At 44.4% G+C, this 12159-nt stretch overlaps 1 long non-coding RNA gene across 1 annotated transcript; it reads right to left on the reverse strand.

The window, feature by feature from the left end:
- Nucleotides 1–3942: 3942 nt before the first annotated feature.
- Nucleotides 3943–5726, reverse strand: LOC117771826. The gene is made up of 3 exons (XR_004615653.1): nucleotides 5433–5726; nucleotides 4149–4187; nucleotides 3943–4031 (listed from the first exon to the last, which is right to left on the reverse strand). It is a non-coding gene; the product is annotated as an uncharacterized LOC117771826 (long non-coding RNA).
- Between the last annotated feature and the right edge of the window lie 6433 nt (nucleotides 5727–12159).

The raw sequence follows: 12159 nt of genomic DNA on the forward strand, positions 1-12159 counted from the left end.
ATAATGACACCATTTCATGTTTAATGCAGTGGAGATAGTTTTTTCTTCTCTTTCTTATTCTCTGCAGCCGCGGTTCTTCTGTCACAGATCAACCGAGTGCTTCCTCTCCTCCGAACCACATATTGGGGGAAAGATAAATCAACAATGGAGCGCGAGCGCCGGGATCCTCCAGATGCGTTCACTAAAACCTGCTGTAATTATACAGGCAGACTGCTGACTTTAGGCAAAATGATGAGAAATGAGCTTCTGATGAAGACCTTGCCTGGAGCATCTCTGTGAATTTATGTCCTGTTCCCCAACCCCCCGTATAGTCGAGGAGGAGGGGTGGGGAGCGGAGGGAGAAACAGGAAGAGGAGGAGAGATGAGGGGAGGGAGGAAAAGGACAAGTGCACTAGATTTTAATAAGGAGTTGTCACGGCGGATAGCCTGGCCCTATATCAGCCATGCAGAAGCGTTGGGAGATCTGCCAGTGGGCCCTGAGCACAGCGCCGCTCCTCTCGGGCTCCCTCAGGACCCAGACTCACAAGATACAACTTCACAGCTGGAATGTGGCGACTGTCCTGCACAGCCGAGGCACAGCACCGCGTCTCTAACCCTCTTCGTTATAACCCTCATAACGCACGACCTCGGAGAACCGACCTTCAACCCTGTGACCCACGCCCCCTTTTGCAGAAATCTTTAAAAAATCTCACCTTCGACAACAAGACAGTTCAACCTTTCGCTTTACGTTACACTTTTATTTATTTCTACACTGATTAACAGCTGAGTTTGTAATTATGTACAGATTCCTAACGTATGTCCACATTATTAGTCACATAGCAGTTTGTAAATGACGTCCAGTATCTCGGCTCCTCTCTGACAACAGTGTTTGATTAAATAATTCTCATCTCAGTCTCCAACACAATCATCTCAACTTGACACAGCGTCAATTTCCACTGTAATTCAAACGCTGCCAATAAAAACAAACACTCACAATTTGATTAAAGCAATTTTTTATTACAAAAAAGAAAAAGCCTCAAACAAACAAACAAAACTTGTCTCGCGCATCCCCCCCCCCCCCCCCCCCCCCGCAAACAGGGTTCGGGTGCGTGCCGCCGTGTGTTTGCTAATCACACGGTTCCCTTTCCTGCAATGCATTGTGGACCGTCAGGGGAAATCACTGTCTCTCCGCGGCTGAGGAACACAGAGACTCTGAAAAAAATAAAGTCATTGCTCAGAAGAGGGTGTTGGAGTTGATTGATGTGCGCCGTGCGACTTGCCAGCCTCTGCACCACCGGTGGAACCTCCTGATGGATTTTCTCGTGCCGCATGTAATAGATTGTATTTGCCTACACGGGGACACATGTGAGGAGGTGCGTCGGGTGATGTCAACCGACCGATGGGTCGTTCATATAAGCAAAACATTCATTGAAAAATGGGGTTTTATATGTATTTGCCCTTTTTTTTTCGACCTCATCCGACCTCAACTCTCAGCCCCCAACTTGAATTTGGACCAAACTATCATGAAGGGAGCTGCCCTTTGAGGAGAAACAAAGGATCCCGACTCCAAATCACCGATATTGCTCTAAACCTATTTTATAAAGCTCTGGAGGGAAAAAGAGTGGAGTTAACGATGGAGAAATTGCAGTCACTATATCAAGAGGCTTTCAGCAGCTCTTCTCTTTTTCAAGTGAGAGAACAAATTTTGCTTTTTCAATTCCTGGTGTCATCTGGTTTTTAGAAAAACAAAAAGGTCACGGATGATTTAACATAACAGGAATGAGACTTTGACTCTGTGGTTCATGGTTCGTGTCTCATCTCTGAACAGTTTTTTGCTTTTCACACATGTATTACTCCACTTCCAAAAACCTAAAAAATGGTTTGTGGCTTATGCAAGTGACCTTTCCAACACATCAAAAAGTTTTAAAAGAAGCAATTAATGCAATGTACAATGGGATTTTATGACTTTCCCTCAAAAGCAACGAGACAAACTGATATGCGATGACGCCTTGTGTCTGGAGGAATTTAAAGATAAGAGGGAAGCAGGTTGAACAAGAGCCTTTTCCCCCCAACAAGGAAGCTGGAAAACGAGGCAGAGCGTTGTGCATCACACCATTCATCAAGTGAGCCTGAGCCCGAGCTTTGTGAATCATTAGCTCGCTGAGCAAACGGCCTTGAGACACAGAACAAAAGACGGATCGTGTTCTTTCGCCCAGCAGTGACGACGCTGATACTAACATGCCGACGTCTGCAGTCTTTGTTTTTAACCGCTGTGAATTATTAGGGTTTTTCTGACAGGATGGAGTTCAGGGTGTGACATCACCACTCGCGTCTACTCCAACGTTGCCTAGCTACAGAGCTGCTTCGTTCAAAAAGCTGATGCCTCAAATCACACATAGATAGTTACATACCGTTAACTTTTCAGTATGCAACAGTCTGGCCCCACGTTATATAAAAGCATAACGTTATATATAGTGTTGTACAATAATATACTGGCGTTAAAAAACAATTCAAGTAATGTGGCATTTGGGCAGATTTTCAACGATTGTCAGTGGAGAGCTGCGTTTTCACATCCAAGGACCTGGTGCAACAATGCACTCGCTCTGCTCTCACAGCGCTGAGAGCTTTGTGTAATACAGTGGCACAATGGACAGCAGGGAAGGAGAGAAGGGGCATTGAAAAGGTTATTTGAGAAAAAATAAAAAAAGGTCAAGTGGCAAAATCACCAGCGGTTATTCCCCAAACAAAATCTGCTCCCCCGCTCGTCTCATCCTCTCAATACAGATGAAGGTGCGGATAATAAGTGTTCACACATACAAAGCTTCCCCTTCGAGTCTGTGTCCCCGTTGCATCATAGATCTCTGTTAAATTCACGGTGAATTATTATGAGAAAGCTCATGTTTGTAGCAGGGGCCAAGGCCTCGTGCAGGTCCTGCTATAAATCAGAAAGCCCGGAAGGCAAGTTGCATATAGTTAGAATCCAGGTACATTATTCACGATGTGGGATTGTTCGGTGGTACAGTCCGAGTTAATAAACCACAGGGTGTGATCATTTCAACTCTGGTTATTTGTCTCTTCAGAGCAGTGTGTGTGTACGTCGTCTATCAAAGCAAACAAATTAAAATACAATATAATATAATACATAATATTCCAATTACCCTGCTCGTGTGAATGTTACCTTCCCCTGGTCCTGAATCCAACCCTCGCATGTTTCGCAAATGCATCATCACAAGGTATTTTTTTGTTCCTGTGTGCGAGCAGCTTTGCAGAATGTAGTGTTGGAAATGTCTTATGATTTGTAGCGCTGTTTTCTACAAGTAGCTGAAAGTTTTCTCCAGAACAGCGAGCTGGATCCCTGGTGTACCACACGGTACCATGGCCCCATTGACATACTTATTACTGTTCTCTTCTGGTTCCCTCACTGCTGCTGCTGCTGCTGAGGCCGTTTCTTTTCACCAGGACTCGGGTCGGGGGGGAATACGGCCTCGATGAGATGGAGCACTGATTTCCACAGTCAGCCACAGACTCTGGGTTTTCACAGCCGTGGCCCAACGAGGAGCACAAATCCCTCAATTACTATCATTGATAAATGGATTTCAGTGAATGCATCAGTGGATAAACCTTACATCTAAACTCTATTGGAATAAAATACAATAAAAAAACTGAAATGTCGATTAGAGTGTTATCCTGAAGAAAACGGGGCCTTTGATAGAATCTGAACCGACTCCACTGGTTTATTAATTATTTAAAAACACATGGAAATTGTCTTTAAGATGTAAATTGCTCATTTATTCCTTTTGTAGACGACATCTAAACTATATCAGTGTTCATGTTTGTAGCAGTAAAACAGCTTGAACACATACACAGACTTCAGCAGCTCCTAACTGCCTCAACGAACTGAAATCTAAAAGACAACCACGAGGAAACCAGAGACAGAAAGAGAGGAAACTACTCACTTGGCACAACGAGGCTAATTAGCAGCAGCAGTTGTCGTCTCTGTCGTAATCAGAAACCCTCGAAGACAAGTGTGTTTCCAGATTGTTTAATTCCAACTGTGTCAAAGGAAGGAAACAGAAGTCGTGTTTGTTGACAAAATAAAAGCTCATTTTAGTCTCTCTGGTTAGAGGTAGTTAAGGGGGCAGGTTAGGGGTTCACATCCCAGCACCTACCTCCCTTTATTCTCAACCCAGGTTGTGTTTCTTCATGAGCTTTTGTTTTCATACACAAACACAACAATAATCAGATAACTAGGACATTTCTAAACCATGAGCGCAACTATGAGCCTGTAAAATTTGAAAGATTTGACCGACATCATGTCCTTCAACCCCTCAAGATTTAATAAAACATGTGATCTAAACCCTTGTGGTATTATGTAAACTGGTTTTCGTCCACTGTTTGTTCCACGTGTGATTTCATAAGCCCCCCCTCTCAGAAGCAGAGTGTCCAGCACATTGGTCAACATCCTCCACAGGCTTGACCACAGAACTGAATCAGCATCTCCCTGACAGTGTGTCAACAAAAGCTGAATATGATAAGCCCCCCTCGTGAAGGCAGGATTTATTACAGGCCGGTTATATTGGATGTAGCTCAGTGCATCTAATAAACTGGCAATTCAGCGCACAGCTTATTACGATATAGGAGAATAAACCAGGCAGAGTGAAAGTGCGAGAGGCCGCTCGCCCGACAGTCCAGGGAGCGGATTCCCCCCTGCACCTGATGTCATATCAAATACCGGAGGTCTACAAAGACAACAACACATGTCGCAGTAATCACAGGTCTTAGTTGTGTATTTATGTGGTTGTCGGTTTACAACATCGTCAACATCTCTCGTACTGTGGCTCAGAGAGACCGAACACAACCTGGAATAAAAAGAAAATCTCTCCTTCTCATTCTTGACCTTTTCCCCCGTCTCCGATTGGACAGTTAAAAGTTTTTCAGGTCCGGTGGTTCACTGCGTTCGCTTTCAAATGAAAAATAATCAACGCTACATTAAAGTGGCCAAGACTCAGCTTTAATTTGAGTCTGGTTTCATCATTATTAAAATGTGTGAGCCCTCTTAACACATAAAGCCCAGATTGCGTAACAGGTAACTGGGAGCTCGAGCTTCTAAACGAGTCTTTGACAGCTGTGTGTCGTTAGCTGCGGGTTAAAGAGCGGCCATTTAGAAAGAGGTGGAGCCATCTGTCAATATCCGGAGGCGGGGGGGGGGACCAAGGTGACCACGGGCACGGAGAAAACACGAAAAAAGGATCCATCAGAGGAGATAGACGAGCAAAGAGCAACAGTTGGGTACAAGCAGGTGGAAACTGGAAAACAACACCGGGGGGGATGCAGTCAGATTGAGGATTAATCCGAAGGTGTGTGAGTGAATCATGAACCTAAAGTAACCAGAGAGCACGTCGGGGGGGGGGGGGTGCGGAGGTGGAATATCATTGACTGGTGGAGTTAATCACCTGATCTCAGTCCACCGGATGAAACCTGTGCAAACTCGCTGGGCTCAGTCGATGGAAGCGGGAGCTCACGGGGGAAATTAGAAATCGACACCATGCAGGTGGAGCTGCGTTGACCACCGAGGAGGAATCCAAAGGTGTGTAGAGGTGCAAGATATTTGCATCATTCAGCTTTTCAGGATGACAGGGTGGAACATCATCGACTGGCCGAGTGCGTCAGGCAGCAGGAGCGTCGCCGGCTGACGTCTATCGGCTCCTGGGCAGACATGAACATATTGTACACTATATAATGTTATAACCTGCAGTACATTCTGAAAGCCCAAACTAATAGAACAGTATTTGTACTCTGTAATAATGAGAAGAAGAAGAACAAAAAAAAAAAAAAAAGAAGTTTAATGATGTGTATTATTTTATTGCCGTGATAAAATTCTAAATAATAACTCATAATTTATTTTCATGGGACCTTTAAAGAACGCCCATTAAATTAATTTCTTGCCGCCGGCTCTTCACGAACACCCGACCTCATCGAATAAGTGAGGGAACCTTATTTACATACAAATCATTATTTGCTCTTTCATCATATAAATGCCCCCCCCCCCCCCCCCCCCCTATACGCACTGAATCGCTCCCAGGAACCGTCCTTCATGATGCATCTGCACATTCACCCTCTGTTTGCTATTATTGTTTTTTTCGTTCTTGTTACCGACTCATTGCATTGTTCACATTGGATTTTTTATTTTACCTGAGTGCGATTGTCCAGAGTAATGATTGTGCATAAAAAGAGAGATGCATGTAATATGCACGGAGGCTCCTAGCGATGACGGAACCAGTTGAATTAGACTCATGCTTCTCTCCAATCAACCTGACTCCACATGTTTTGCAAGAATCTAACACCGGAGGACTTGAGTTTGTTCCGTAACCGTCAATTTCAAACCAAATTTGCTGTCTGACACAATTTGAAAAACACTTGAACTTCCTCTGTGTTGTTTTTTTTTCAGCACTTTGTCCCCAGAACCTGATATTTGATACGTTTGTGAAAAGCAAATTAAAGGATGTTATTAAACTTGTGAAATTCAATATATAGTTAAAGAAATGAATATTTAATACAGTCAGTAAGTGGAGTGGAAATAAAATCTTCATGCATTCGGAAGAAAGTGTTTTTGTTGGACGGACACGGATGAATTTTTGGAGATGGAGGAAAAAAACAAAACAACAAAGACAATATTTAAAGAAAATGTGTTTAAGCCTTTTCAGACTAAACATGAAACCAGTGTTGTTCTCCCTGAAGAGTCAAGTATGTGTTGAAGCATTGTAACGTTTCTAACTGCTTCTTTGAACGAGCTAAAAACAATGAAGGCTTTGTCAGTGCGTTGGATTTTGTTTTCCTGTAGGATGCCGTCAGATCATCCTCTGGATAATGAATTTAAATCATACACCAAAGTGGGACATATAAAGCTGCTTTTGTTCCTTCTAAGATGTTTCGACACACACACACATACACAAAATACAAAACTGGGCAGGCTTTAACGAAATATCACGCTTAGGGATATCCTGCATGTGAGTGCTACCATCTTGCATTTCTGATATCATTTGGAGCCAGAGTCTGCACAGAACTGATGGTGGAGTGGAGTCAGGATAACGGTCCTGCCAAGACTCGCACTCAGCTGTCAATCATGACTTCTACCCCATTTTTAGAGCATTAAATCTCAAATTAAAACCAAACATGTGAACAAACGTGTGCACATCTTCAGAACATAGATTTAGGATCAGACTCCATCACTTTCCGACATGATTACATTCATATATTGGGGAGAGATGAGCAAATATCTGTAACCCCCCCTTGTCAGAGCCTACAGGTGGATGCTGGGGGGGGGGGGGGGGGGGGGGGGGGGGGTGAATTGCTGTGATACTGACGCAGGACAACAGAGACAACAGGAATCCTTGCAGCTTAAATAGACACATGTCACAGGATTAGAGCAGCGCAGCTCTTAATTGACAAGTACTTTGACTTTTAGTTTTTGGCTCATGTCCCATTTACTAACATGGATGAGGCAGGGTTTATGGCCTTTACTGGAGCCAGCCAATAGGGGGCGCTTCAGATCGTTTGGCTGTCATGTCCTACAGTCTACATACCTGCATTTAAACATGTTGTTTTGGGGGCGTTTCCTGGAAAGCCTGTCGCCGTCCCACCATCTCACTTCCTGTGTGTCTCTCCAGATGGTCACAATGTCAGATTAGGTGATGATCGCCCCGCTGTGACTTGGCCGTGAGACGTGTCACACTTGGCGTCGAACCTTTTAACTGTGATGGCTCCTGATCTTTCATGTGCAGACTTACAAAGCATCGCAAAATACATCATAGATCTCATCAAAGCAGGAACGGCATAAGATCGTCAACTGTGTTGCGGTTGATTCTTGTTTCAAATTTGTCCCGACATCCCCTCTTTCGTTGGATCTGGCCATTGTCGGGCTGATGTTGTAAAGTCTGTCTCCATTATTCTGCAGGAGCCTGTTCTCCTCTATCTCCATCGACTGCCAGATCACCACTGGATCCCAGTGACGTTCAAAAGAGTGTCAACACATGCACACATATATACGGATGTTGTTGGATTGTGTACCGTTCTGAGAACAAACAACCTGAACACAATGTTGTTCCATCTGCTCAACGTGCTCCTTGTGGGCAATTATAAAGAAGCCGTCAAAACTATTGAGTCACGCTTTGTATCGTCGGTGCTTTGTTTAATCAGACTGTGCAAACACAATTTGCACAGAATATTCGAGGATAAACAACCGAGCTGTGCGTGTTTTTTTTTTTTTTCTGCATTGCTAAAGACTTTACAGGCGACAAAAGTGCGAGATATTAAATTTTTCCGAATGCAGACCCTTGAAGACACACACCATTGTGCATCCGTGGGTTTGTAGGGTTCTTGCAGTGTATTGCAGGTTTTCACTTAGCGCAAAAGAAGAAGTAAAAAATAAACCATTGTCAGGTATGTGTGCAGTGAGCCCATCATAAGGATAAAGGGTGTAGTGCTCAGCCTCAGGCAGCTCAAAGTGGTTGCTGAGCCCGGCACCTGGGACCCCTGTCTCTCTGCAGGAATTGGCATCGAGCCGGAAGCTTCTCCGAGAGCCAGGTGTTGTTTTATTTATCTGAAAGCACAAGTGACCTTTCTGGAGGAACGCCTGCAGAGAGACCTGCCTCTGAGGGCTGTCTGCCATCCCCCCCCACCCACCCCCCGCTCTGTCACATACCTCCCAGTGAAGGATGAGATCGGGAGCCTTCACCCAGGTCCCCGTCCAGACTGGCACAGGAAAAAATATCCAACACCAGCCTCTTGTTTAACTATGACACTGTCTGGTTCCTCGAGTTCCGAACTTGAGTGCGAATGTTCCCCCCCCCCCCAGATAGAAGCGTTTGACTCCGCGGGCGAGGGCAGGTTTTCTGGCAGCTGCTGATATTTATTCTTTGTATTCCAGTTTTGGAAGTAGCTCCCCTCAAGACATACACCTCACAACAATGTGCACATCGAGACAATGTTACCAGACAATCTGCATTCCATGTGGTAATAATGCAGAAAAGCAGCAAAATGTTTTATCTCGCTAAGTGAAGGTTTAGGGTATTGAGGTTGAATTGGGGGGGAATTGAACCTTAACCCCTGTGTCAGGTCAAGAACGATAAAAAAAAAAATAAAGGTTAGCATTAAATATTTAAAGAACCGATCATTATCCGGGGGTTTCGCCAATTTCCTCCGCATCAGCATTCTTCCCGGTGAGTGGGTCACATGGTCAAACGGGCCAATGGCTGCTTCATACATTTAGAACGACCCTGACCTACATCACCTCTCCGTCAGAGGCTCCGTCAATATCTAGATCACATCACTGCCATTTTCTTTGAATAGACAGCAGCTGTTGCTCGGGTGGGGGGGAGGGCAGAGCGGGTCGTCCACTAACCACAGGGTTCGGAAGTTTGATCCCCATCGACCCACTCCTTGTGCAAAAAAAAAACTAGACCCCAAATCACCCCTGAAAGCTCTGCTGTGAATTCTGATGCACACAGAGCCACTGTGTGAATGTGTGTGTGAACGGGTGAATACTTTAAAAGGAGGAGTTTCACTTTGACGAGTGATCAAGACCAGAAAATATATATCAATATATCAACAGCTGGAATATTGATGAGCATTGAACATGTACATTATGGCATTTCAATGGCACCTAACCTGAATTAATGAAGATTTATTAAAAATTACTTGGAGGCTGCCAAACATTAGAAAAAACGCAGATAACACTTTGACATATAAAATTGCCTATTTTTGTTCCGCATCAGAAATAATATTGATAAATACTTCCAATAACTTATTATACACTTAACCGCACGTAATCATCATTCCATTAGCACTTAAAAAATTTGATTATGCAAGAACGCACAACCGATAATACATCATGAGGTGGATATCGATTGTGACGCTGTGACCTATCGCGTCCCGACGTCTGCTTGATCAGCCACTAAACACCCAACCAGGCAGGAAAGCACCAGGCCGGCCTCAGTCTGCTGCTGCCGCTGCCGCTGCCGCTGCTGCTGCTGCTGCCACCGCTGTTTGCTTTCTTCTCAGAGATTCGTCACAGGACGCCCACGAGGTTTAATCAGATGAAGGAGGCGCCCTGTGTGCGTGATGTGCTGAGACTCCAACAAAAGCAGTCATGGCCGCCTGGAGTCACTCCACTTCTAATTTCTCTTTGTTACAATGCAGGAGGAGGCTGGGAAGTGGGTGGTGGTGGGGGTGGGGGGTGGGGGGGTGGGTGGGGGGGGTGTTGCAGATGGTTACTATGGCAACAGTACACAGCCTTGTTTGTGTCTGCGGTACTCGGGAGAACAGCTGTTATTAATCGTAGGTGAATATACGAGGAAGGATTGATTTTTGCCACAATCGATGGAATCAATGCGTCCCGAGGGCTGATTGAAGGAGCACGTTAGGAGTCTGGGGAAAAACAAACAAGCACAAATCACGTTGCATGTTTTTAATTGTAAATATAAAACATGGAAAAAATAATTGCGCCTTTGTTTTGACACGATTACGTTCAGATGCGTGAACTGTTCTCTGGGAAATCAATGAACATGTTGCTCGGAATGTTAAAGAAAGAGAATTAAACATTTTCGGGATCCGCACCGGAATTTAATTGGTCCGTCCTGGGGTCAGGCCCCGCCCCTCCACAAAGGTTCATGGAAATCAGTTGAGCAAATTATGTGTAATCCTGCCAAACAAACAGACACACAAACACAGATGAAGTCGGGTTGTGTGGGTTGTGTAGTCAATTTAATTGAACATAGACGGCTAATAATAAACGTGTGATATTTCTTTATGACAAATAATTTAAAAGTTTTGCTCAGCGGCACAAACACATCATTTTTTTAAAGTACCACATCGACAATCACTTCATGAAGCGCAGCTTTGAGCTCAAGAATTAAAAACAAACTCCCAACGTGGCCTCATCACCTTTATTACCCTGGACTTCACCTCACAGTGTTTCTGCGTCTTCACCGGAGACGTGGTTTACTCCGTCCGCACCGAGAGGAACGGTGAAAGAAAGTAAAAACAAGCAGAAGAAGGGAAGAGAGTGTGTCAGAGGCCCGTGATGAATGGGGCCGGAGAATGTCAGCAAATGCCATCAGTCCAAAATCATTTCTTTCCAGCCGTGATCCATGGCCTCGTGTTGTTTACATCTGCTGCTCTGAGAATCCCTCACAACGGTCGTGACGGCACAGAAATCACCAGTGAAATATAACAATGATTTATGGGACTTTGGGGTAAAGAACCTCGATTCCACTGATCCCACATGTGACTCGACATTTATTGAGTTTTCAGGGTTTTTTTCAGTACATGGTTTTTTAAAAACTTTCTGCAGCTCCTCAGTTCTGGGACACTGCTCAAGAGAGAGACGCTATTTTTTCCTTGAAGCGACGAATTTGGAAAGAAAACTATTTAAACATACATTAGCGTATTGGGAAAACGACAAGAAACCAGATGTTCTAACTCTTTTTTTTAATAAAAGTACTGTTACCTAAAACAAACTATACTCGAGCAGAAGTAAAAATTACTTTCGGAGCTATGCAGTCATTGTAAGTCAGTTATAATGCACTTTCAATATAAGCATATACAGAGGTATTTATTTGCATATACACTTTTCCCAGGTGAGAGCCGTGCAGAACACAACCAATAAATTCCGGTGAGGCACTTTGCAGCCTGTGCACACACCTGATAATTACAGATAGACCCTCGGCTGGCGGAGTCCCAGGTCCACCGAGCTAAAGCTAATGCAGTCTAATACAGGAGCCCTGCGATAAATCCTCCCTACATGAAGGTTAATGTTTCTATTGAAACCGTTGCAGAGAGTTGCTGATTCACCTCCGTGATCATTTGGGAGGCTGCAGTTGAGCTGTATTGAGTTTTTCTTCTCATTCAGCTTCACCTTTTATTGATAAAAAAAACAAAAAGAAAACTGAGCGGACAAAGTAATAGCCACACGTGGCTAACCCAGTGGGCGGCCATAGACTTTGTGTAGGAACATTAAGCTGCGTAATTCAAACAGTCTGCCGGGGCTTATAGAATTAATGACAGAATAAAGGCAGCAGAGAATGTGATGTACTGACAAAACGCGGCATTGCTAAGCAACACGGTGGTTGTCAATGACATTTCACTGCACACACCTGCCTGAGCGTTTCTCCCTGAGTCGGG

The sequence above is a fragment of the Hippoglossus hippoglossus genome, chromosome 12, assembly GCF_009819705.1.
Source record: "Hippoglossus hippoglossus isolate fHipHip1 chromosome 12, fHipHip1.pri, whole genome shotgun sequence".
NCBI lineage: Eukaryota > Metazoa > Chordata > Actinopteri > Pleuronectiformes > Pleuronectidae > Hippoglossus > Hippoglossus hippoglossus.